This window comes from Pezoporus flaviventris, unplaced genomic scaffold (assembly GCF_033815535.1).
Source record: "Pezoporus flaviventris isolate CSIRO_AGI_PZ_B2104156 unplaced genomic scaffold, CSIRO_AGI_Pfla_v1 ptg000006l, whole genome shotgun sequence".
In the NCBI taxonomy this organism is placed as follows: Eukaryota; Metazoa; Chordata; class Aves; order Psittaciformes; family Psittacidae; genus Pezoporus; species Pezoporus flaviventris.
The window spans coordinates 16,978,322-17,002,237 of NW_026892554.1; the positions used below are offsets into that span (position 1 = coordinate 16,978,322).

The following is a 23,916-nucleotide window of genomic DNA, read 5'->3' on the forward strand; positions in this document are numbered from 1 at the left end:
AATTTGTGTGTCGTATCACGAGCTGCGCAGTCTTTGCTTTCCTTACAGAGTCATTAGTTAACCTGATGCTTTCTTTTGCAGGTCAGTATGCATTTTTTTTTTTTAAACTGATACAGGCTCTCACCTTTACCTACACAAACCAAAATGCATCTAATACTATGCAGCAGTTTCCATACTGCTTTGCATCAGAAAGATTACCACTAAGAATTGATTCTATGACAGGGATCACCAGAGAAGGGAAAGGAGAATAGCCTGTCAAATGCTTTCAAGTGGTGGACTCCCGAGAACATAAAGCAAAAACCAAAAAGCCTTATGAACTCCCAGACTGCAAGTTCTAGATGCAAACAGCCAGCATTCAAATGCATTAGCAAGGAGAAAAACAACCCTGAGCAGCACTGCTCTCCTCAAAAGAGAAGGGAAGTCTGTTTTTCATGGTTCAGCCTTCCCCTGGGAGAAGCCGTGATACAGTCACCACCACTAGATAGAATACCAGGAGCCACAGAACTCCCATTAACAGGCCAATGCATCCCTGCTTCCCACATCTTGTCTGTTAGCTTACCGAGCACAGGGGTTTGTACTCAAAGTGCCCGAGTGCCACAAATCACTAGCTAAAACAGTTCTGCCTCTTCAAAGGGGAAGGAAGAAAGCTGAGGGCGCTGAGGGCGGTGCACAAGGGGAGAAGAGATGCTTAAAGTGATTTACGACCCCCCTTCGAGAACAAGCCAGACATGGGCATAGTTGTGTTGCACCTGGACCATTATGAAGCAACAAGGATGATCTCTCAAGGAGCAGAAGACATTCAAATGTACAAGTCAAAGAGTAGGATGATTCAGTCTTCTCTAGGATCAGCCCAGCTTAAAGCAAAGAAAAATTCTGGGAAAAATATACATCTCCTCTCTCTTTCAGAGAGTAAAAGGGAAAGGAGATTAGAAAACAAGAGGTCTTGTGTATTCAAAGTGCTAATTCAGAACTTCTCTCTCTAAGGCACACATGAAACATTTTAATTGTCTGACTTTGCATTCAAAAACCTTGTTTGCAACTCTTAATTGCAGGCAGCTTTGAACAAATAATTGAAATGCATGACTTGTGGGGCCTGCTTAAACAATTATAATGTGCTTTGCCAATAGGTGCTTTGTCCCACTCTCCTCCCCCCACCTTTTTCATAATGAAAATGAGCTAGCATGATATTTGGAACAAAGTTAAAACCTTGCTAATTTGCAGCACTGAAATCTAGGACTGTGACAGTGGCCGCACCTGTACAACTGCTTGTATCAGCAAAAAATGCACTAATAGTTCAACTGAATGCAAAGAAGACCTTTTCATTTTCTGCTGAGAGCAACCCACTGGGAGATTCTTTTCTAAATACAAATCCTTCACATGTCTGTTAGTTTTGCACTTCCTAAGATTTATGGAGCTATTTTCCTGAAAATTCCCTTTGTATGATTTAAGCAGAGCCTCTTATAAATACATACCATCTCTCCAAGACAGTTTGAAAATAACTTGAATAAAAGGCTATTCTTTTCAGAAGACACAAATTATCTTGGCACAGTGGAGTCAAAACTTCTAGGCAACTTACTGTGCTCCTAAAGCTGTACTAATCTGTAAAACCGAGTGTATTATTAACAATGAATTCACATTTATCCTTACCCAGAAACACAGACATCATCTCATGCCTATCCCTGAAGTTCAAAGTCCCTTGTGAGAAAAGTAAAATTAGTTCAGGTCAGATCAGGTTGTTCAAAGTCATAACCTAAAATGGTTTTTAAAACCTTTTATACTGCTCCGGGTTTACTCTATTGGAAAGTATCTTACCTGTTTATATCTTGATGCAGTATTTGATTCTCACTTTGATGTCTGTATACTTGATATTTAACCCAGGTCTGGGAATGATTAAAACACCGCCTTACCTCAGACACTTGCCGGTGCTGGGTGCAGACAAGACAGAGGCTCTAAACTGGTTCTTAGAATATTATTTCCACTGAAGCCTATTGAATTGTTAATGTGCTGACAAGCAGTACTAAGTAATGCAATTAGAAGCTGGGATTACTACAGTTGCTAGAGCCAGGAAGTTTCAAGGAGGGAGGAGAGCAACTAATGAGGCGCTCACTCCCTTTTAACCCAGTTTCCCCCCTACATTTAGACTTTTAGCTGGACACAGGCAGCTTGAACACCAGATAATCACAGTCACTCAGCCTCTGCCTCCAGCACAGGTCCTGAAAACAGATCCGCAAACTCAAGGATTTAAGTGAAGAACACTACATCTGATTTAACGAAAAAATAAAACTGTAACTGCATAGCAAATTTAACCAAAATCTAATCAAATCAGGCTACTAAGACCTGTTCTAGCTGAACTTCAGAAGCTGGGAGAGGTGCAAGAATCTTAAACAATGCAGAAGCATGGAGCATCCAGCCATCTGCTGCTGTAAGCTACAGAAATTCTGTTCCTATCACCCCTAGCTAACATGATAAGAAAACATCAAAGAAGCTTTTTGTAGGCCCAGTTTTGTATTTCTTGCTTTAGAATCCACTGTGCAATCAGATGACTCTTGTTCAGGATTCAGAACCCTGCAGGATTAGACCATCACAAGTAAACATACTGAGACTTTAGGAATGTGAGCAAAGTAGTTTGGGTTTCACCTCCAGTGCCACAATGCCAGTCTAAACCCACCCTACCTATATAGCAACCTCAGGTATAACTTCCTTCAGACAAAAATATTCACACAGTTGCATCAGCAAAATTTAAGCCTAAGTTTATAAATCACCACGCAAGTTTATGAGGCCACATAACAGTTTTGTGATAATTATAATAAATGCAGCCTCTGGCAGGAGTTTAATAACTCATACTGAAAATGCTTCCCATGTTCACTACCCATTTCATTGGCTACTCCCATCAATAACCCCACCAACATAAAAACAAGGTCAATCAAGCAACCAAAAGACTGAAAAAAGTTGTTGAGAAGATCAAATTATTACAAGCACACCGGGGCCTGATAATTCAGTTTCAGAGTGCAGGCAATAACAAAACCAGAAAATGGCACAACTGGAACCCATTATTCTCATGAAGCCGGTAATGGAACGCAACCAATCCACAGTTACTCACTCTGCGATCTTCCTAGCATGTCATGCAATATAGGCCTGTCAATGTGGCATTTCATTCATAGTTTAATCAGCCAACGTGGTTTAATCAAGGGCACATGACAAAGCAGAAAACATTCCCCTTTCCAGTAAGTGCTGTAATGGCATCACTTCCATAGCAAACTCATCCTCCACCAGAACGGGATCTGGATACTGGAGCTCTCTCTGAACACACAGCCAGTTCTCAGAGCCAGCTGTCTGAACATGCAACCCTGCAGCAAGTCATGAGACATTCCTTCATTGCATTGTGCCAACAATGGCTAGGCAAGGGACTGTCACTGTTAAATCTGGAACTAAAACTTTAAAGTAAGATCTCTTCCAAGCGAAATTTTGCATGCCACACCAAATAAATTTTATTGGCATCTTTACATTAAAGGAAGATGATGTTTTAAGTAGAAAGTCTCAGGAAGCAAAGTGAGGTGAGTTCAGCCTGAGAACTGTATTCAACAGAACCAAAAAAATAAAAATCAGTTAAAAAGGTAAATGAATTTAAAAATCAATAATATCTCTCCAAACCACAAGAAAAAAAATAGTATCTTCATATTTGATTTGGCTTTGGGCATTTAGTGGGATACATTTCTGCCAAAGCTTATAAAACAATTTCATGTATGCAGCTGAGTACCTTGTGTAACAGCAGAAAAGAGAAGCAGGATGACCGGTGTGAGCCCAAAGCAAGCAGTGCTCAGGTGAGTGGCCTAAGTGCCAGTTTTCTGCTCCATTCATGTACGCTAAGATCGCTTCAAAATGGCATGAACTGACAGTGCTCTTTTAAATTTCTCCAAAAATAGGTTTGGAATGAAAATGCCAACAGTTATTAGAGCTCAGGTGCCTGAAGCAACAGAATTATTGCTGAGGTGTTTAAATGGCATGTGATTTTCTGTTTTATTTTCATAGAGAAGTATGATTTTTGAAGTAATGCTGCAATTGATGTGCAAATTCTGACACATTTTGTATGACAAGTGGCTAGCCCAGTGGTACATCTGCAGATCAATAAGAGTACATCTCAGGTACCTGACTAGGGGGTGTTTGTAAGGAGAAGGAAAAGGTTTGCAGTCATGCCCAGCAGCAAAATGATTCCCAGAGGCTTTTGATCTCTACATTCCTGAACTCTTTTATGGATCAAACTTGGAGAGTACTGGAAATTCCCCAGTGTGAAAGGTTTGAGTGTGTAAAAGCAGAAGACAGAAATATATGGCTTCACTGATTTTAAAACATCCACAGATAACCTAATATTTTCCATATTCCAATGGGACATAAATTTCAGTTTCATTTAATATGCAGCCCTAAGGGTACCCAGAAAGTGGGTTTAGTCCCACTAAAATTTTATGGATATGTATGGATATGGATATGGATATGTAAAGGCCCTCACCTGAAATTAATTTTTCAAAGAACTGGCTACTCAGAACAAAAGGAATAGATGCCTAAAGCCCCCCTGGACTCACTAGGGAACAAAGTCCTGGAAAACATATCACAGGCAAGAGCAGTACAAAACACAGCCTCTTGACATGTAATGCAAACGGCAAACACCTCCTACTTCTACAGAACCTTTCTGGAATACTGGAAGCCCAAAGAATGCTTGAGACTTTGCATTGCAGAGTTTCTACTTTCTTCCTCATGGGTATCTTGCCCTGAAAGGCCAGAGAGAATGGAGAACCTTTAAAAAAAAAATCTTAATACCAAATACTCTATTTTAGGGGTTTTTTATTATTATTATTTTTTGTCTACAAAGGGAAGGAGGTAAAAATCTACAGGACTGCAATGGGCTTCAGATGCAGAATGCTCTGCAATTCTCTCTGCTAACATTTTTTTAAACCCAGAAATTTACTGATAAATCTTGGCATGCCTCTGTTAGAAGCAGATATGCACATAAACAATGCAAAGCAGTTATAAAATTAGACCATAACTACAGTGATTGGTTTTTGTGAAAACCGAAGTTAATTAAAATATGTTTAAATATTTTCATGTCAGCAATATATTTTAGGAAACAGGAGCCTATGTTATCAAAATGAGAGACTACCTATCAACATATCTCATCAGAATAAAGACTTATGTTTTTATTTAATCATTGACTGCAATTTCATGTCAGTCAGAAGAGGGACAAAAAGGAGAGCATCAGCTGGTGAAGAAGGTTTAAATGTGAGTCTCTGATTTTCTGGGAACTGCTGGCACATGGTGGCTGTCATGAGAGGCACTACGACTGGGTGCTGTAGTCATTGCTATGGCACAAGTGGAATAAAAGGAGTCCACCTGCTTCTGACTTCAGCAATGCAGTGTTTATTCACTTCTGACAGATAACGAACACAAGCACAACCAAATTACTTCACCTTAATTTACCACTATACCTCTGGAACAGGACAGGCAGGGACTGAGTTGAGCTGAAGGACAACTGGATGAACTTAAATGTAAAAAATCACAATTTATTTGTCCCTAACTGTAGCTCTATCCTACCTAGAAGCAGAACAGTAAATTCTTTTACTTTCCACTCAATAAAGTGCTTTGTAGAAGGGTTTTATAACATCACCTTCCAAGCCTGTTTATCGCTGTTGCTCCTTTCTCTTCAGCCTTTCCAGCACAACCTTTCCATATAAATTTATTAGGAAACAATTCATAGTATTACCATCAATAATTCTTTCTGTACCATCACAAATATGCACAAAGGTTTACAAAAACAGTGAGGCGAGTTCCTTCCCCAAGGGCCTGTGTTAGTTCTTAAAGTCTTATTACACTAATATACTTTAATGCAGATTTTCAAAGAGAATTATTAAGAAAGATTGAAGTGAAACAAAGAGAAACAAATTACCAAGAAACACCTACTTACAGATACTAAATAAGAATAAAAGACCAGCTTGTTCTGGCAATAGTGTCCAAAAATCCATAATGCCAAGGAGTATCTAAAGCATATTACCTTTAGTTCAGTTAGAATTTACTGATATCAAAGTTCACAGCACCTGGAGAAAAACATACAGTACAATACAACTAAAACAAAGAGTTTAAAACATCCACACAGAGAACTGGCATTGTGTCATCTCAGCAAAGACAAGAAAAGGATTTCTCAAATTCACTGTATGAATAAGCCCCTCTTCCACCCTCCACCCCCCTGCAATTCTTTAGCTCCTTGTGTGCAGCAGGACTCTGGGCCAGCACATGAAAAACAGCAGGCTGGCACATCCTTCATGCTAGCTCCCTGTTCTTTTCAGTTTACTATTTCATTTTAAAACAAAGTCATGACAGTTGATGTGACAGCCTTGAAAAAATGAGCCAAGAGCAAAAGACAGTAAGATCTGCCAGCATCTGGCAAAGCCAAACCCACAGCTCCGAGAGGAGTGGCCAGTACAGAGTGTTTCTAAGGATGCTATCTATCAATGCCAACTTCGGTAAGCATTTTGTTGACCATGAACACATGGAAGACAAAGAGGCAGAGTCACATCAGAGAAAATTCCACAGGAGAGCTAGAGCAAATGCATCATGCTGTGAACATTGAGTTGACCCACTTGACTGGCACGAGTGGAGCTCATCTTGTGGGAGGAAGTCTTGCTACAGGATAGACAGAGAGAATGGAACTGGGGTAAAAGGAGCTAAGGAGGTGGTGAGATGGGAGAGGAATAGGTCGGAGAGGTCAGGAAGGAGGCAGGAATTCACAGGATGCAGGCAAAAGAAACTACTGGAGTTCCCACCATTTCACAGCCCTTGCATGGAATCAAAGAGTCCTCAAACATCACCACGCCTCTGCTTTACACTGCAACAGTGCCTCTCACTCACCTGCCACAGAGAGACAATTTACTACTGCCATCAGCTACAGTGTTCATATAGTTAGTAGTCCTGTACGATGGATATAAACATGACAAGTAGATTACAGATTGGTCATGGCTGAAGTAGGCTTAGGTAATTTTTCTGTTACCTTAGGATGCCACTAGAGAAAAGGCAGGAAAATAAGAGATGACGTATCAGAAAGACATGACATACAGAAAGTGGTGCTGGTGAAATTTTCTGGGCTTACAAACCCAAGCCTTCAGAGGCTGGTTAGCACTGGGAGAAAGACTGCCTGTCCAGAACCTATTTAACTCCTCCCATGCATATGGCTTTTCTTTTTATTCACTATATGATCTGCATTCCTCTTCCTTAAAAAACGTCTGGGTTCTGCTTTGGGAGTGTTTTTGTCCACTGGACCAGCTATAGGAGGTGTTGCAACATCATTTCTTGCTCAATTTGGAAAACACTAAAAAAAAAGCAGGCATTGGAGAAAATTAAATGAACAATTACTAATGAATGCGAATTTGATTTGGTGAACTGGATTCTATCCTCAACCACCACTGATTTCCTTAGCAAAGTGAGGTTAAATCAAACTTGAAAGAGATCCTTTTTCATAGAACATCCTTCACTTCTAGAATCATTATTTGAGATCTCAAAATCTTATTTGTTGAAATCTTTCTTTGCGCTCAAAATCAACGGGAGTTGTGCCTGACCACAAACATGGTATTTAATGCTAAAAAGGATAAAAAAATAGGGTCCTTGCATCTTGAATTGTGCATGCAGACTTAGAGATTACTTTTTAACACCGTACCTCAACTAGTAATCTCTATAATGGGGATATTCCTATTCATTCACTTCATAAAAGTGAAAGCAATTTCATTAATGTTTGAAAAACTGAACAGCCCCCTGGGTAAATTAGTCATTCGCTCTTCTAAGTAAAGTTTGAAAAGCATGTACTAAATAAATGTGCCATATTTGAATAAGGAAAGTAAGCTACGAAAACACAAACATCAGATATGCTGGGCCCTGAAAATGTCCAGGATCTTGTAAAAATGAATACTATAATAATATTTATGCATGTATAAAGCTAGCACTACCTACCATAAACCTAAGGGAAGTCAGCATTCAGGAGCTGGTCATGGGCTTTTAATGTAGCTCCCTGTGTGTAAGTGTATCCACACAGATCAAAAACCTGCACCTTGCTAATCACAGGTCTGCCAATTTTCCCTCTGTATTCTCAGAAATAACTTAGAAAAGACAGTAATGACTTGTGAGACAGGAAAAGATCAGCTGGTGTGACAAACCTCTTTGTTCCATGTCTATTTATTGCAAGTTCCTGTTGGATCAGCATCCTTTAACCCCTCCTCTGCATGTGTTAAATGCTGTGGTATCTTAATCTCATTTAAACCAGCTACTTACTTGTTTTTGCCCCGTAAGTCCTCCCTAGCATTTACTACTCTTTGCATTACACAGTTCTTCCTGAGTCACCTGCATGTATTTCATGTCCTCCTTTCCAGCATCCTTAACCTTTAACTTTTATCCAACAGGAGCACTGCTGGATATCTCACCCTTCCTCATACTCCATGGCTGCCAGCTACAGCCAAAGCCCTGCCACTTATCCAAAGGTTACTGGAATCCTAATCCCTTCAGTCCAGCTCAGGGGTCTGGGTACCTCGAGAACAAGTGGTCTTTAAAGACTGAGTCAAAGAAAGCATTAGGCACCTCAGCCTTTGTCACTATCTGCATACAATAAGGGGTGGAGGTTCTCCTTAGTCCTTCTTTTGTTGCTAATGCATTTATAGAAGCTTTTTTAATTGTATTTTAGGGTAGTAGCCAAATTAAACTCTAGTTGGGCCTCAGCCCTTCGCGATTTCCTTCCTGTATCACCTTGCAGAATCCCTGCAGCCCGCCTGAGTTGCCTGTGCCCTCTTCCAGCACATAGGGATGGCCTGCTCCTGTGGCAATGGTGACCTAATGGGTAACAGGGAAATTCTAAATTCAGCAACTCATGTTGAGATCAACGTGAAAGGTCTCATTGAAAGTGACCACAAACCCTCCTGCAGGTTTCAGCCAGGGTCAGGACCTAGTAGAGCAAGTCCTAAGCTCTGACTCTGGTCATCAGTTCCAAGGCTTTTCCTTGATCAGGTCCCCATCTGAGACACTCTGCTTTCACAGGAACACCAGACGTGACTCATTTAGTAGGATAAGCAAAATACAAGAATCAAGTTATAATAGTCACACATATTACCACATAAGCCATCTCATTTAAAAATGAGCGTAAAGCGAAGCACAGGCAAGAATAACTTTCATATTAGAAGACAAATATCACTGGTATAACAACAATGTAAAATTAAAATATTAGAATCAGCTAAACTTAGAAGATAGATAGCTAAATGAATAATATATGCAAGTACAATCCAGAGTTCTGTTTTATGCATACAAGAGGAATAATTAACTGATCTGGAAACATGTAAATGAGGGCTTAAAAGCATTTTCAAAACAGCACATCCAATTTCAGTTACACACGCAGAAGTTGCTACATTATAATAATTAGATTTTTTTCACAAAAGATTTATTTATTTTGAACAGGAGTATTAAATATTATACTAATTACTAGTTATTTTACTTTGTACCCAGGGAAAAGGAATGAATATTCATTAATTCCTCAAGCTACCAAACCCCAACAGACCAGACAGATTCCAGCATAGCTACTGATAAGTACGGAAAATGTTTGGTACAAAATCAGGCTCATTCCACAAATCAGAGCTCTGTCTTTTTCACATGTTAAATGCACTACAAGAAGCAACAGAACAACAAATAATAACAGAATACATCAGTGCTTTTCGTTTTACTTTTTAAGTGTCTTTTTGTATTATGCCCTCGAGAAAGCTTTTTATTAGTATTATTTGGGGAATACTATATCCATTTTGCTGTGGTAGCAAAGGTAAAGTTCAACATGTTCTGGAGATAAAAATAATCAAAACATCTTCCACTTATTTGCCTATTCATTATTTTTTTTATATGGAAGCCAGCAGGCTTCTTCCATATAGCAACTGCAGGAAAGATACTTGTCTGTCAGATACAAACTGGTACATGTTAATCACATGCTTCTCAGTAGTGGAAACTTAAGTATTTACACTTTGCCCTTTGAAATCAGTCAACAGTTTCACATTTAGGTGCTCTCAAGGAAGGTTAAAATCTCTTACTTGGACACTCAAATTGATACAAACACATTAAAACACCCTTTGGTTCCCTATACACAGGAGCTATATGTGATCTGACCTAGTGGCTTAAATGGAAGCTTTACATAGCTTTGAAGTGTTTAATAATGTACCTAAAATACTTTTTTGATCAGCCTACTGACTGTTTGCACGCTGTGCTCCTTGTACATGCACAAAACATCACCTCTCCTGAGTTTCAAGAAGGAACAGCAGATAATCTGTTGGGGAATTCATTCATATCATTTTATATATTCCACTGAGAAAGTGCATTGAAAAAACCCTAAATTACCATATTAGAAGAATATATGTAAATACCAAAGCTGCAATTACACCAAGTCCCTTCAGAAACACCAGTCTGCTGGGAACTGAGTCCAGAACTGGACTCACCCTTAGCACAATGAAAAGAATGAGGGGGTTTTTATTTGTTTGTCTTGCCTGAACTAACATCCAGAAATATAAACACATTAAATCCCAGGCATTAATCTTACACTTCCCATGCAGTTACCACAACATCTGAATGAACTCTAATGCCTTAAAAAAAAATGTCTCAGAGCCTGATTACAGATGTGCATTAGTGGCAAACTGATGCTGAATTCTTTACATCTTGGCATGATGTCCTCGAAGGCCAACATTCTAGTTCAGGGCATACGCCCTATTCCTGAACATTTAAATAAATGCTAACATTCTTTCCTAACATAAGGGTATGTGAAAAATTGTACCATGGAGTTAACCAACTATTTCAACTAGTCTGTTACTTCTTTTTAAACCTTCCTTGGTTTTGGTATGTATGATGTCGATTTGTGGCATGCCATGATTGCTAGGAAACAGCACTATGACATAAACCACATGATTAGTATTTAACAAAAATGTCTGATATATCTGTATGGATAAATAGCAGAAAAGAAGCCAATTAAAGCAAAGACACTGAAGTATAAATAATATATTATCATTCATCAAGCTACTGAAATAAACTAATTAAGGTATTTACCATCAGTCTAAAACAATGCAGTCAGGACTAGGTCAAATGAGCTGTAGGCATGTGGGGAAGATGCAGTGATCAGAATGATCCTTTGCTAATTTGAGATAGAACTATAAAACAGGCACTGAACTATTTCAAAGAAAATGTTATTATAGTAAATGTTACCTTTTCTGCTACTCGAGTAATTAATTATTTAAACTGTTACGAGAGCCTAGATTCACACACTAGTAATGACTAGGAGGATATTTAAAATTCATTACAGTACATTAAACTTCCACTGATTAGTTAGCATCACTGCAAAATAAATAAATAGCCAATTCGCTTTGATCAGCAGAAATTCTGATAAAATCAGCAAAACACCAATTAAAATGTGAAAAATGTCACCTACTGTCATTATTCTAATGGAACTAAGACACAGAGAAGAAACTGATTCAATGTTTATGTTCAGATCAGCTGTGTCTTCAAACTGTAAATCATTATAGCTTTTACTTGCATCTCTTTCTCCCAAGCCCAGAATTAATTCTGCAGATAGATTTACTACGGACTGCATCGTCCTGGAATAGACCATCCTATCATAAACAGAATAATAAGGTCTGGCTGCACTTCTGTGAACTCCTGTTGGGAGGGGCAGGGGGGAGTAGCAATTCACTTAGAAATATGTGAACAGAAATGAAACTTGACATGTGGGATTTTTGCCTGAAACTTTATTCTTTGGAAGCAGGTGGAAGGGAATGAAATGATTAAGTAGAGGTGCTCTATTTACAGTTACACACATTTCTTATTTATTGAGTTCCTCAGGTTTGAGGCCCTGAGCCTGCAAAAAGGCACCTCCTTGCCTGTAAATTGGCTGGAATGCTTTGAAGACATTGAAGGCAAAATCTCAGTAACTGGCCTGCTTCATTTTTATCAGATAAGAAGATTCCATACAAATGAAGAATTCTTACCTGCACAAGCTTCTGACAATGCCAGTGCTTCTAATTTTACACCTATGATCTTCAGCTGGAGTGATTGCTCAGTAACCACTTATGACCATCTGAGTAAATTGTTTTGGCTCCTGGCTGTTTCAACTGGACACAGGCTGAGCTTTCTGAGCATGGCTACGCACTGATCTGAACTACTGCAGCCTTCTCGTCACCTTAGAAATTTTGACAGCTCCCAGAAAAGAGAGCCAGAGAACCACACCACATATCCCACATACCAGTTGCCCATAGTGGAGCATGGGGAACACTAAAGGGAAAACTGTGGCATACTGCAGATCAAAGATTAGTGTTTATTCTCTCTGGGAGGTTATTTTGGGCAGGCATCCTCCAGGTGAACGAGCCCCCAGTGTAACGTGTTTCTTTATGTACACATGCCATTTTCTTTCATGATTTATTTCCCTTTTTAAACTCTGAATTGGAAAATTTTCACGGTACATGGAATGGAAACTGAGCAAAGAGTTTAGGACTTGGCCCACTGTCATTGCTTAGGCCTTACCAACTACTCAGTGACAGTGACACTTGTTTAGAGATGAATCATGGACTTGCAACAACAGGAAGAGAGAGTCTGGAATAAAATACCAGCTAATGCTTCTCTTGGGGTAGAGTTTTTGTGAGAGATTAACAGTGCAAACACGATTCCTATATCGGAGTGACTGATGGACAGAAACCAGCAATCTGGCACAAAAAAGAGGAAAAAAAAAACACAAAACCCCCAAACCAAACAAAAAAATAAAACCTATCACCTGTATAAAGAAGTCAACACAAAGAAGAGCTGGTGTGGCAACTTTAGAGGCATTACAAGAGAAAAGTAAAGAGTTTACATGCAAATGTTAAAGAAGGCAGAGTGCACAGCACCTTGAAGAACACTACGAAAACTAACCTTGGAGTCAGTGAAGGAATTCAACAGTAAAGACCTGTCAGTTATAGGGAGTAGCTCTTGAAACATCCTCACAAGGCAATTTCTCTTTTCTTAGCTCTCATTACCCTTCCCATGCTGACAAGATTTGCTCAGATGGCACAGCAGCAAAGAAAAACAACCACGTAGCTTCCTGAGCTTTGAGCAGTAAGACTTTGGTCCAAAGCTTACTTTCTCTCACTACCTACAACTGTGGCAAGCAAAACATGAGCAAGCTAACTAAGTTGATGTCAAAGCACATTACAGATCCACACTGCCCTGCCACAGGCAGTATCAGGTTCCGTGAGCTCTTAAGAAGTTAGTTAATTTTAGTCTCCTGAGAAAACAACAGATGCCATCACTGGCATCTGTTCTTTAACTGGTCTTTTGATTTCTACTGAAGGATCACAATCTAAGATTAGAAAAGCCCTGTTCACGCTGTAAACCCAGCAGCAGGCCAGAATAACTGAATCAACTGGATATCTAGTTTCATTTTTTCTTTCTAATCAGCAAGGAAAATGTGCAAATGCTTATTATCCAACACATTGTAATGCCTGAACTAGTTATTCACAATGTCCAGGTCTATTTGAACATAAGTGCACAAGAATGCCAGAACAAAAAAACATTAATATATTTGTCTGTTTCTCTGTCAATCTTCATGCTCGGTTTCAGGTTATTACAAGGCAGGGAAACTGCTGCCATGGGATACAGATCATGTACTCCAAAATTCTCACTACATCATGGAGTCCTATCATCACAACGAAATGCCACTTTAAGTCATACACAGCTACTTATTACTTGACTTCGGGTACAGTCAGGAAAAGGTGGGAAAGATTTCACATCAGTATCTATAAGCCTCATAATACAAACAGGTGTATGATTTCTGTCACCAGTCCATGCCAGTATGAAATTTGGTAAGATATTACCTTAAAAACAAGGAAAGAACTCAGTGGTTAGTCTCTACAGTCAGAAGAAAATAATGTTCTATGAGGAGAAGACAAAACTTCAAAACCAGATCCACAAAGCAGGTAACAAGTTTACATAATGCGAGGCCTTGGCCTTGTATCTCCTTCTGTGCCTGCACATACAATGTACATTAAAACTAAAGGTTCTTGGTGATCAAAAAATCCTCACAGCCTGTGGGCTCCTGCTTCTTGGAAAAGTGCCATCTTAAGGTAATAGAAGGATGCAAGACGCAGCACAGATTCCCAGTACCAACATTAATGTCCCTGTGTTTCAGTCAGCCTTTTAAGACAACTTCCAAGCAGAACTTGTGATTATTAACAGACATTCAGTGATGCTCACTGTTTGTGAAACCTGCATCTTTCCAAACATTTTTCTCAACTATTGCGGGGGCTTTAAACACACAGGAAAAACAGGTACTCAAAATGATAGTCTGTAGTTCAGTAATTTGGAAAGTTAAAGATACACTGGTAATCGTAAATGGACTGAGGTTTGAATGATTTTTCCACTCCAGTTAAATATATTGAGAAGTATATTCAAATAATTAAAAAGTGCTGAAAATAAGCAGTATTTGGAATTAATGGAAGCCATATATTCACCCTGTTTAATTCATTATTTTTAAATTATAGTTCCAACAGATTAAGAAATGCAGTGAAGTTAAAATGAAGCAATTTTGTTGCTAGATATTGTCATTTAAATTAAAATATATGTGTCTGTTGAATCCAAAAGCTAAACACTCCTACTGCTGCAGCCTTTATTATTTGTAATATCTAAAATAAACTGCCAACAAGCAATGAGCAACAACTGGAGAAACATTAAAAAAGTGAGAATAAAAGCCCCAGTCTCCCTGGGTAGCTATTTTCTTACATGGTATGGGTTGCCAATCATATGATGTGCACATAAAAAATGTCATGTTATAGAATCATAGAATAGTTAGGGTTGGAAAAGACCTTAATCATAGAATCATAGAATCGTTAGGGTTGGAAAGGACCTTAAGATCATCTAGTTCCAACCCCCTTGCCATGGGCAGGGACACCTTACGCTAAATATCACCCAAGGCTTCATCCAACCTGGTCTTGAACACTGCCAGGGATGGAGCATTCACAACCTCCCTGGGCAACCCATTCCAGTGCCCGACCACCATAACAGGAAAGAATTTCCTTCTTTTATCCAATCTAAACTTCCCCTGTTTACCTTAAGATCATCTAGTTCCAACCTCCCTGCCATGGGCAGGGACACCTCACACTAGACCATGTCACCCAAAGCTCTGTCCAACCTAGCCTTGAACACTGTCAGGGATGGAGCATTTACCACTTCTTTGGGCAACCCATTCCAGTGCCCACCACCCTCACAGTACAGAACTTCCCCTATTTTAATTTAAACCCATTACCTCTTGTTCTATTGCTACAAATATGCAAAAACTGTTATATTAATCGCCCATTTCTTAATAGTTTAATAAGTGATCTATATATTCTAAATGCTGTAACATACTCTTCAGACTCAAAAAGGCTAAAAAGTTGCTTGTAGCCTGTAACTGGTATAAAAGAGATGGTTATTTCTCATGTACAACCTTTACCATATTGGTAACACAGTAAATAATTAAAAACCTCTCATGAGCCATTTTTAAATGAATATGATTGGAGGTGACAGTTAACAAAGAGTGGAAATTCTCATCCTGCCAAGAGTTTCACAGGAGCTGGCTCTACAAATCCAAATATTGCTCTTCCAAATCCTCAAATCCATATGGAGTTCTGATCATTTGAAATGGGACCCTTTATCTGAGAAAAGGTTTTCTGAAGCAAACCACCAGGCAATTTCACATCTGTCCTTTAAGGGTATTTGGCAAACTGTTGAATGCTAGCAACCTTTATGCACTGACCACAGGCTGAAGGGTTTTCAGTTTTCCACAACAGAACGACAAAATCCTCGTTTTCTAATACAGTATCACCACCAATCCACATATAAATGAACACTCATGGCTGAATTCTTAATTACATTAAAAACACCACTGGCTTCCTTTAAGGCACAGTTTCATCCCAACAACTCCAGATAGAGGGTAAAGTTTTATCGTGACCAATTTTCTGTTTCAAAAACTTCAATGTATTTGAAAGGCAAACATATAAAATGAATTTTAAACTTGTTTTTCTTCACACTTGTACAGGATTTATATAAATGTCACCAATCAGGTCAACACATTTCCATGGTTCCATGTGGATTTTATCAACCCTTTTTTTTCCCCCATTCCACTCAATCTATCTTATTTTACAGCAAATTTAAACAAATCAGCCCAGGCAAATACATCCATGGAGTGGGGGAGTATCTCCTACATAATGTTGCCAAATAAGCCACCATTATTAGCATTTTCTTATACCCTTCCCATGATGTTCTACTTTGGTATGATGAGCAACAGAAAGACCACAAAAACATTGTAGAATAAAACCTCCTCTCCACAGTTTTGATGCAAAAAATGAACATGAAATTCCAGAAACACCTTGAGAATGCCCATTCCAAAGGCCTCACCAGTGGCACAACATGAAATGACATCTGAAGAGTTCAACTCTAGGGAAATTGAGGTGCTTACCTGGCTCAGGACTTCTAAGCTGAATTGTAACTGCAGTGTTTTCCATTAACTGCCATCCATTATTCTCCTCACAGCAGCTCCAAAGCCAATATGCTGTTAACTAATTAGCTGGAAACAAAATCAAAACAACAAAATGAAACTAAATTTAAAAAGAAAGTGAAAAAGAGAAGAAAATGAGAAAAAAATCACCTGTATATTTTACAAGTGAGAAGAATCTGTTAAAGCATGTATAAAGAAGTCATTATCAGTAAGTGCATACTCAGAACATTATCAAATCTTTAAAGGGTATATGACGAACAAGTCAAGGAAACAAGTTTCCTTTTGATGCTACCTGGTGATCCTGTTTATTTCCTAATAGTTCTACACCCATAAAAGGCCAAAGGACTCTGACCTTGGCAAGCTAACTAAGCAAGAAAAGGCAATCGTGTGCAAGGTTGTCACCTACACCACAAATTATGATAAAATATATCTCAGTATTGCAAAAAATAGCTGTATGTCTTCAGTGACATCCACCGTAGTACATTTAAGGATTTGAATAGGACAGCAATTTATTTTGCACTAAAATGTTTTATGGTTATCATAAAGCATTATGTCTTCAGAGACTGAAAGGTGATGTTTTTATGGACTGTTGCTTCTTGTTGCATTATCTTCACAGATCAAAAATCACCTTTCCCCCCCGCCTTCTTTCTCCAAGTGCCCTCCTACTGCCCTGCTAATAAAAGATGTCACACAACAGTTCAGTCTGATAAAAAGGCAACTGCGCTAAACAAAGTGTACAAGGAACACGTTTCTAACACATAAAAGTTTCACAAGAAATGATTATCCATCTTATTAGTGAAATAAATAATAATAATTGCCTGTCCCTCCTCATTAGACCCTTAGGAAGATAATGGAGCCCCAAAACAGAGTTCTAGCTTTTGACTTGAAATGGACCTTGTTAATTTTATTATCACTTTGCCAAAATGCCAGTCCTCTTGCACCGTGACAGGGTGCAAAAAATGATAGGTAGACTGACTGATGTGCAGGATGTCCCATTTTTAGCTTAAGAATAGTTTTGAGCTAGTAATTGAGTAACCTGATGGGGTTACTTTGCTCCTGATTTATTCCTTCTGAAGAGCCTGAACTACCAGTGGGGATTAGGTGGAACAAATATACAGTGTGTGCTTTTGACATGTTAATCTGGTGGATTTCAAGCTTATCCAAGTGAATATAAATTGTAGATAGTGCATAAATTGATTATGATTTACTATCATTAATATATCAAAGCCCTTTCCCCTTCATCACATGTTTTTCAGCCTTTGACCAATACCATGCTTCCACATGGCTGACATCAGTCCATGCTTCTGTCACCTTTGGATTGCTCTCTTGTAGGCCACTTTTCCAGCCATTCCTTTAAATTCTACATTTTCCACAGAAATAGAGTGCCAGCACATCTGAACACACTGCTGCAGGAATTTCACTGGCTCCTAATGACGCAGTGAATTAGCCTTAAGGAGTCTAGTTTCAGTTTGATGCGTGCATTAAATGGAGTTACCCACGTCACATAACTAATCAACTTATCCAGGCATTAATACAGTTCTCATCACTGTGGTTTCCAAGCACTTCAAAACAGCCCACAGAGGCCTTCAGAGTATTATCACAGAGAACAGACCCACAAGAGCCTTTTGTTCACTAATACGATACTATACATTTCCCCCTCTTACCCCCAAGTACTAGTAACATCTTTGAGGCTCTTGGACAACAGGCTGTCCAGTAGTAGTAAAATAGAAAAATCAAGATAATCCACATATCCCTGGAGAGATTAGACTAAGAAATGAGTAGGTTTTAAAAAGAAACACTGAAGTTGCAATACTGCAGCCTAAATCATCTTTCTGAGTGACCCAACATGATTTCTTTGTATTGCTTTATAATTTTAGTCTTTCAGATATTAAGCTTCAATCTCCAATGTAAAAAGCAACAACCCCACCAGCAAACCAGCAAAAATCTCAAATTAAGTCTTTGACCTTTTCTATCCTTCACTCATTTTTAACTGAAAATATCATATAAAGCTGCAGATTTTCACATCTGCTAGACAAGGGAACTTACTTGCTAGCAGCGTTCCCAAGTCTTTCCTACAATAGAGTAAAAAAAATGGCTCTTTTTGACTAATACAGGGAAGCATCATTCTGGATATATTACCAGAGGAATATTTACACTTCTCCAACTCCTCTTTTAATCTGGCTGCACTTCTCAGCAGAGTAAGAATTAATTGTGCTTCTTATTTTTGTCTTGCACATGACTCTTTTTGTCATTATAAAACACTCCTGAAGCACATTCCATTGACAAGCACGCAGAACATCTAAATAACTTTCCTATCCCAAACAGAAAAGTGTGATTCATAGCACAAACTGCTCCTCCCTAACTTCCACCTCATATATCCACATTAACAAATGCTTTTTCAAGTTATAAAGTGCAGCATATTTTTCTGTGGTTTTGATTTAATTCCCGACTAGTACATCCTACAGATGACATGCAATGTGCTGGCTGGAACTGAGCATCAGCTAAGACGGAGGTAAACACCCCTTCAACCAAACCCAAACTCTTTGGCAATTTGTCTGGAGGACTGTAGAATAAATGGCAGAGAAAGGGCCTGAATCAACTCATCAAGAGATCCTGCTGCCTCACCTTCAGAGGAGGTAGGGCACAGCCACTCACACACTGCAAGCTGCCCAGACATGGACACCCAGTCTGGCTCTGCTAAAGCTGGTGAAACTGGACTAACTTTTAGCATCAAAGGCAAGTAACAACTGCCGCAGCAAAGGCTTTTTTTGCCTTGATGTGTATGTTCAGAGATCACTTTTCTTCTACTAGTAAGTTCCAAGCATACAGCTGCTGACATGTCCACAGGAAGAGCATGTCCCACATTTATTTTTATTCTATGTACTTCAAACTGCATTTGGATAAAACATCAATATCCCTAGTTCTCATACCAGGAGGGCTGGATTTAAAGTGATGAAATAAAGAGTTTTATAAACCTTAAAGCTCAGATAGAAACACTGAAAGAAACTCCAAGGTGTTCAGAAATGCATTTATGTTCTCATTCCCCGGATGCTGAACTTGGGCTCCTTTCTGATCCCACCTTGTGAGATCAAACTAAACTATACATTCCTGTTTGTAATTTTAATAATCACATCACTTTTATCTCCCTGTTCTGAGATCATTTAGTGCCAGCAGAATCAACCAGATCATCAACCACAGTACCACAGAAAGCTAATATATGCTATTTCAATTGTTAGAAATTCTGATTCCTCTTCATATAGAGCACATAACATGGCCTAGCACAGTTCATGTATCTGAAGTGAGTGCTTTCCCAACTCATATGTGGATAGGTATTTTAATACGCTTTTATATATAATGTTCTATAGCTGTCAAAGATCCCAGTACACTGAAGTTTTCTGTAAATGAGTGCTTTCATACTGACCTAGCAGGTTCAGATACCTAATTGAAAAAAAAAAATAAAAAAGAGAAAAAGCCCCCAAACCCCATCCTACATCCCCCAGAGATGCACAAAACACACAAGGGAAAAAAAAACCCAAGTAAAACCAACCCAAATTGTCACAAACAGCCCTAATCTCATACCCCCTCCCCCCCTCAGAATATAAAACTCAACCTGCTGCATTTTGTCCTCCTATGGAGACATTTCAAGCTGAAATCCTCAGTAAGTTCAGGTGCCTGCAAAGAACCAGGAGCAGCAGTCAAGCTGCCGGCAAGCGGCCCTGTGTCCCCCCTGCAGGTCGTGTGCAGTGAGAACAGGGGGAAAATACAAAAGAAATTGAAAAAAATCAATCCATGCATTATTCCTACTATTCTGCAATGCTCACGTAAGTCCTCATTAACTTCAGTGGCAACATTATTGCCTTGTCATAGAGGAAAAGAAGAGAAAACTCGTCACAGAGTGCAAAAGAGATGCTGGAAGAAGCTGGAATTACAAAACATAATAACAGAAAACTGAGCTTCTAAGTGGCCAGCTTGGCCCAATCCAAGGGACACATCCATAATTTAAACAGTTCAAAACCAGAGCTTGTAGCAGTCAGTGTGAGGTCCTTCCCAACAGCAAGAGCAGCACAGTTACAGTGGCAAGCCAGCTTAATTGCTGAAGTCTTCAGATCCCACTCTGTGAGTTACAAATGTGAACAACTGCCCTATGGTCCTCAGTTGTCTGTCAGACAAGGACAGGTCTCTCCTTACTGCACTGTGAGACTACACTAACTGCCACTATCCACATATTGTTAGAATGCAACATAATGTGAGATTGTGTCCATATATCTCCACAGAAATATAAAACTGTTAAAACAAAAACTTCTTGTAATGCTACTCTATTAGAAGGTGAGCCGAAGCTCATTAAAATCAGTGGAAGTCTTTCTTCACTAAAACAGGGGAGAGACATTTCCTCTCTAAATAATATATGAAAACCATACCACAAACAGACATGCATCACAAGAAGAAAATCTGTATCAAGGCAATCACAACCTATCCAAACCAGACAAGCCCGGTTCATTTTTAAGCACAACTCTGAATGAAAGTCATACTGTACATAAGTGTCTATTTATTATATCAGCTGTAATCACACTGATAGAATGACAAGTGAAAAAAACCCACAACACACATCAATCTGTTCAGTGTGGGAGATGGGCAGCTATTTTGCCTGTATCTTCAATGCAAGTGAAGCAGACCCCCCTCCCTGAAACATTAACCATTTCAAAAGATCTCATTAAAAGGTTTCCCTGTTTTCACCGATTATTATGTAGCGACTACAAGAACACCTATAAATCTGATTGAATTAGGTTTTCAGGCCTTTATTCCAGATAATTTCTTCTCCCTATGTGGACTTTCTCAGGAAATGAGATTTAATGAGTCATAGTCCTTACTGATAATCACAGGAGAGCTCATTAGCTTTCTGTCAGATTTGTACCCACTATCTGCCCTCAATATGCTTGTGACTTACTAGAGCTAAATATGACACTGCTGAGAAGCAATACAGTGGATCTGAACTACTACAGAAATAAATATTTCTCCTTAATTTAAGAACTTAAAGAAAAAAAAAACAACATGCCTTCTCTCCTTTCTCAACCTTTCTCTGTTGCAATGGCATTGCTGACAGCAAGACACACAGTACTAGAGAAAATTAAGAATGACATCTGAAGACTCCTTGTAGATATGATAGCAGAGAACTAGTCTAAACAGTCTGTAAGATGAGGCTCTGGGGACTGGAACTCATTTCTGCTAGTGTACAAAACTGAGGTTTACCACAATTTCAGTGACAGCTCCATGCATGAGGCAGTGAAGGTGAACCTGCTGCTGCCTTGCCCCTCCTACGTTTACAACTCTCCATCTTGAGTCTTTCCTACCTCTCAGCCCAACACCTACACAGCCCCCTGCCTCCTCGCTCTACCTGAAGGGCATGGCTCTGAGCCGCTCTGTGCAAAGTTGCTTCTGCTCTCTACACAACACACTGGGGAACATCAGTGTTCATCTGATAGACTGTGGGGCATGGATAGCCTTAGACTTCTTCCACCTACAGTTCACATCTCCCAGAAGGAGAGGAAAAGTGAAATTGTGATTATTTCCACACCGTTGTTCACCTTGACTGGACACTCTTCCTTACCAAGTGCACATTGCAAGGGGCAGGACTAAGCCTACTCTTCATGACTAGTTGCTTCCTTAGTGTTTGCATTTATCTCTCTCTGTAGCTTCCACATACCATTAGTTTTTTAGATGCAAGGGAAAACTACCTGTGCTTCCTGGAAAACTCAGGATCACCACACATTCTCACAATTTACTTTCACAAAACGCCCCCTGTCCAAATGTGTTTTAAAGGCAATCCAATACACAATCCAAAGGCAACCCAATACAGTCCAAGCTGGCAGGCATTCTACCACTGTACTGTTTCCTTTTCCAGGAAATCACCCTTACCAGGAAAAAAACAGGAAAGAATGACTTTATCAAGCAATTCATTGTAGTGACAATCCCCAACATGACAAACACTCTTCTCAGCTTAATAAGCAATTTACCTTATTTGGTTTTAACCCACTCCCTTCACCCTGTTCTTCAATCCCTCATCACTCCCACATAGTGTTCCTTAGATTTTACACAGATAGAGCAATGGCTGCAGGTTGCAAAGGGCTGCAGAGGAATGGGAGCTTTACTTTTCCTGTTTCCAGGGCTCAGCAGAACAGGAACAAGTCCCTCCCCTTTGCCTATTTCTGCCAATGCAATGATAACAGAGTTTATATAAATAACAGAAAAATTCTAGATGTGTATTTTTAAACATAGTGGTAAGCCTATTGAGGGAAAGAAATGATGACAGCAAAGTAACACTAGCAATGAATGTGACTCTAACTTCCTGGCATCGTTATTTTAGCACCATTAACAGCCTAGATGGAGCCAAATTCCATCAAACAGGATGACAATGTACCCTAATGACCGACGACAGGTTTTGGTACTTACCTCCCAATGTATTTTAGCAACCTGCTTATTCTCTATAAAGAGTGTTATTGAAAAGCAGAATCTTTCATTGAATAACTGCTTAAAGAAATATCAGAGGCCTGTGAGAAAAAGACAAAGAAATGTAATCCAGTATTTGCTCCCACTCCTTTTTCATTCAGAATTATCTGATCTGATCAGATCTATCCTTTAATTTCACACTCACACACTTCAGCACACATTCACCTTGTACCCACAGCACTCACAAGAACACAGCATCTTAATTTTCCATATGGGAAAGAGTTAGGAGAGTGATTATTTTTGCTGCGCCAGAAAGAAAAGTCAAATATGCAGCAGCAGATACTGCATCAGAAATCAGACCTTTCCTACATTAGGCTTTCTCATGGCTTCCATTACAGTAATATCTGAGCACTTCCATTACCACAGTATTTGGCAGTTGTATTCACAACCTTCCCCTAAGGTAGGATGCATGTTTATTTTCCTTCTTGCAGACGATTAAGCAGGGCAGATCAATCTTTCCATGTTCACAAAGGAAGTTCATAAAGGAAAAGAAAATGGGACCCAAGTCTTTTGTGTCCCATGCTAGTCTACTGTATCATGAACCAACCCTTCAAAGCGATCAGGTCATTTGAATGTAAATGCAACTAACAAATTCTCCACCAGGAATGTAAGTGAAAGCAAAGAGCTGAAATAACCCGTATTTCTTTTATGCCTTAGAACTAGTGGCATTTCCAGGTGATCAAGGAGCAGAGAGGCAGTTGCGCATAGCAACAGGTTGAGCTGACATCCCATGTTCAGGAAGATCCTGGACTATTTGTCTAACTGGACCAGTTGCACATTTATGTATTTTTTATCTGTCATTTTCACAGCAACAGAAACAAGCAGCTGTTTATGCCATTATATAGGGTCTTTTTCCCAGGAAGTTAATA

The 23,916-nt window shown here is 39.2% G+C and overlaps 1 long non-coding RNA gene across 3 annotated transcripts in view; it reads right to left on the reverse strand.

Annotated features, from left to right (window-relative positions):
- LOC133266061 (uncharacterized) overlaps positions 1 to 23,916 on the reverse strand; it is a 232,118-nt gene that overhangs the window by 168,546 nt on the left and 39,656 nt on the right. For all 3 annotated transcript variants that reach the window (XR_009742239.1, XR_009742241.1, XR_009742240.1), the window contains exon 2: positions 16,505 to 16,604. This is a non-coding gene — a long non-coding RNA (uncharacterized LOC133266061). The remainder of the gene's footprint in view (positions 1 to 16,504; positions 16,605 to 23,916) is intronic.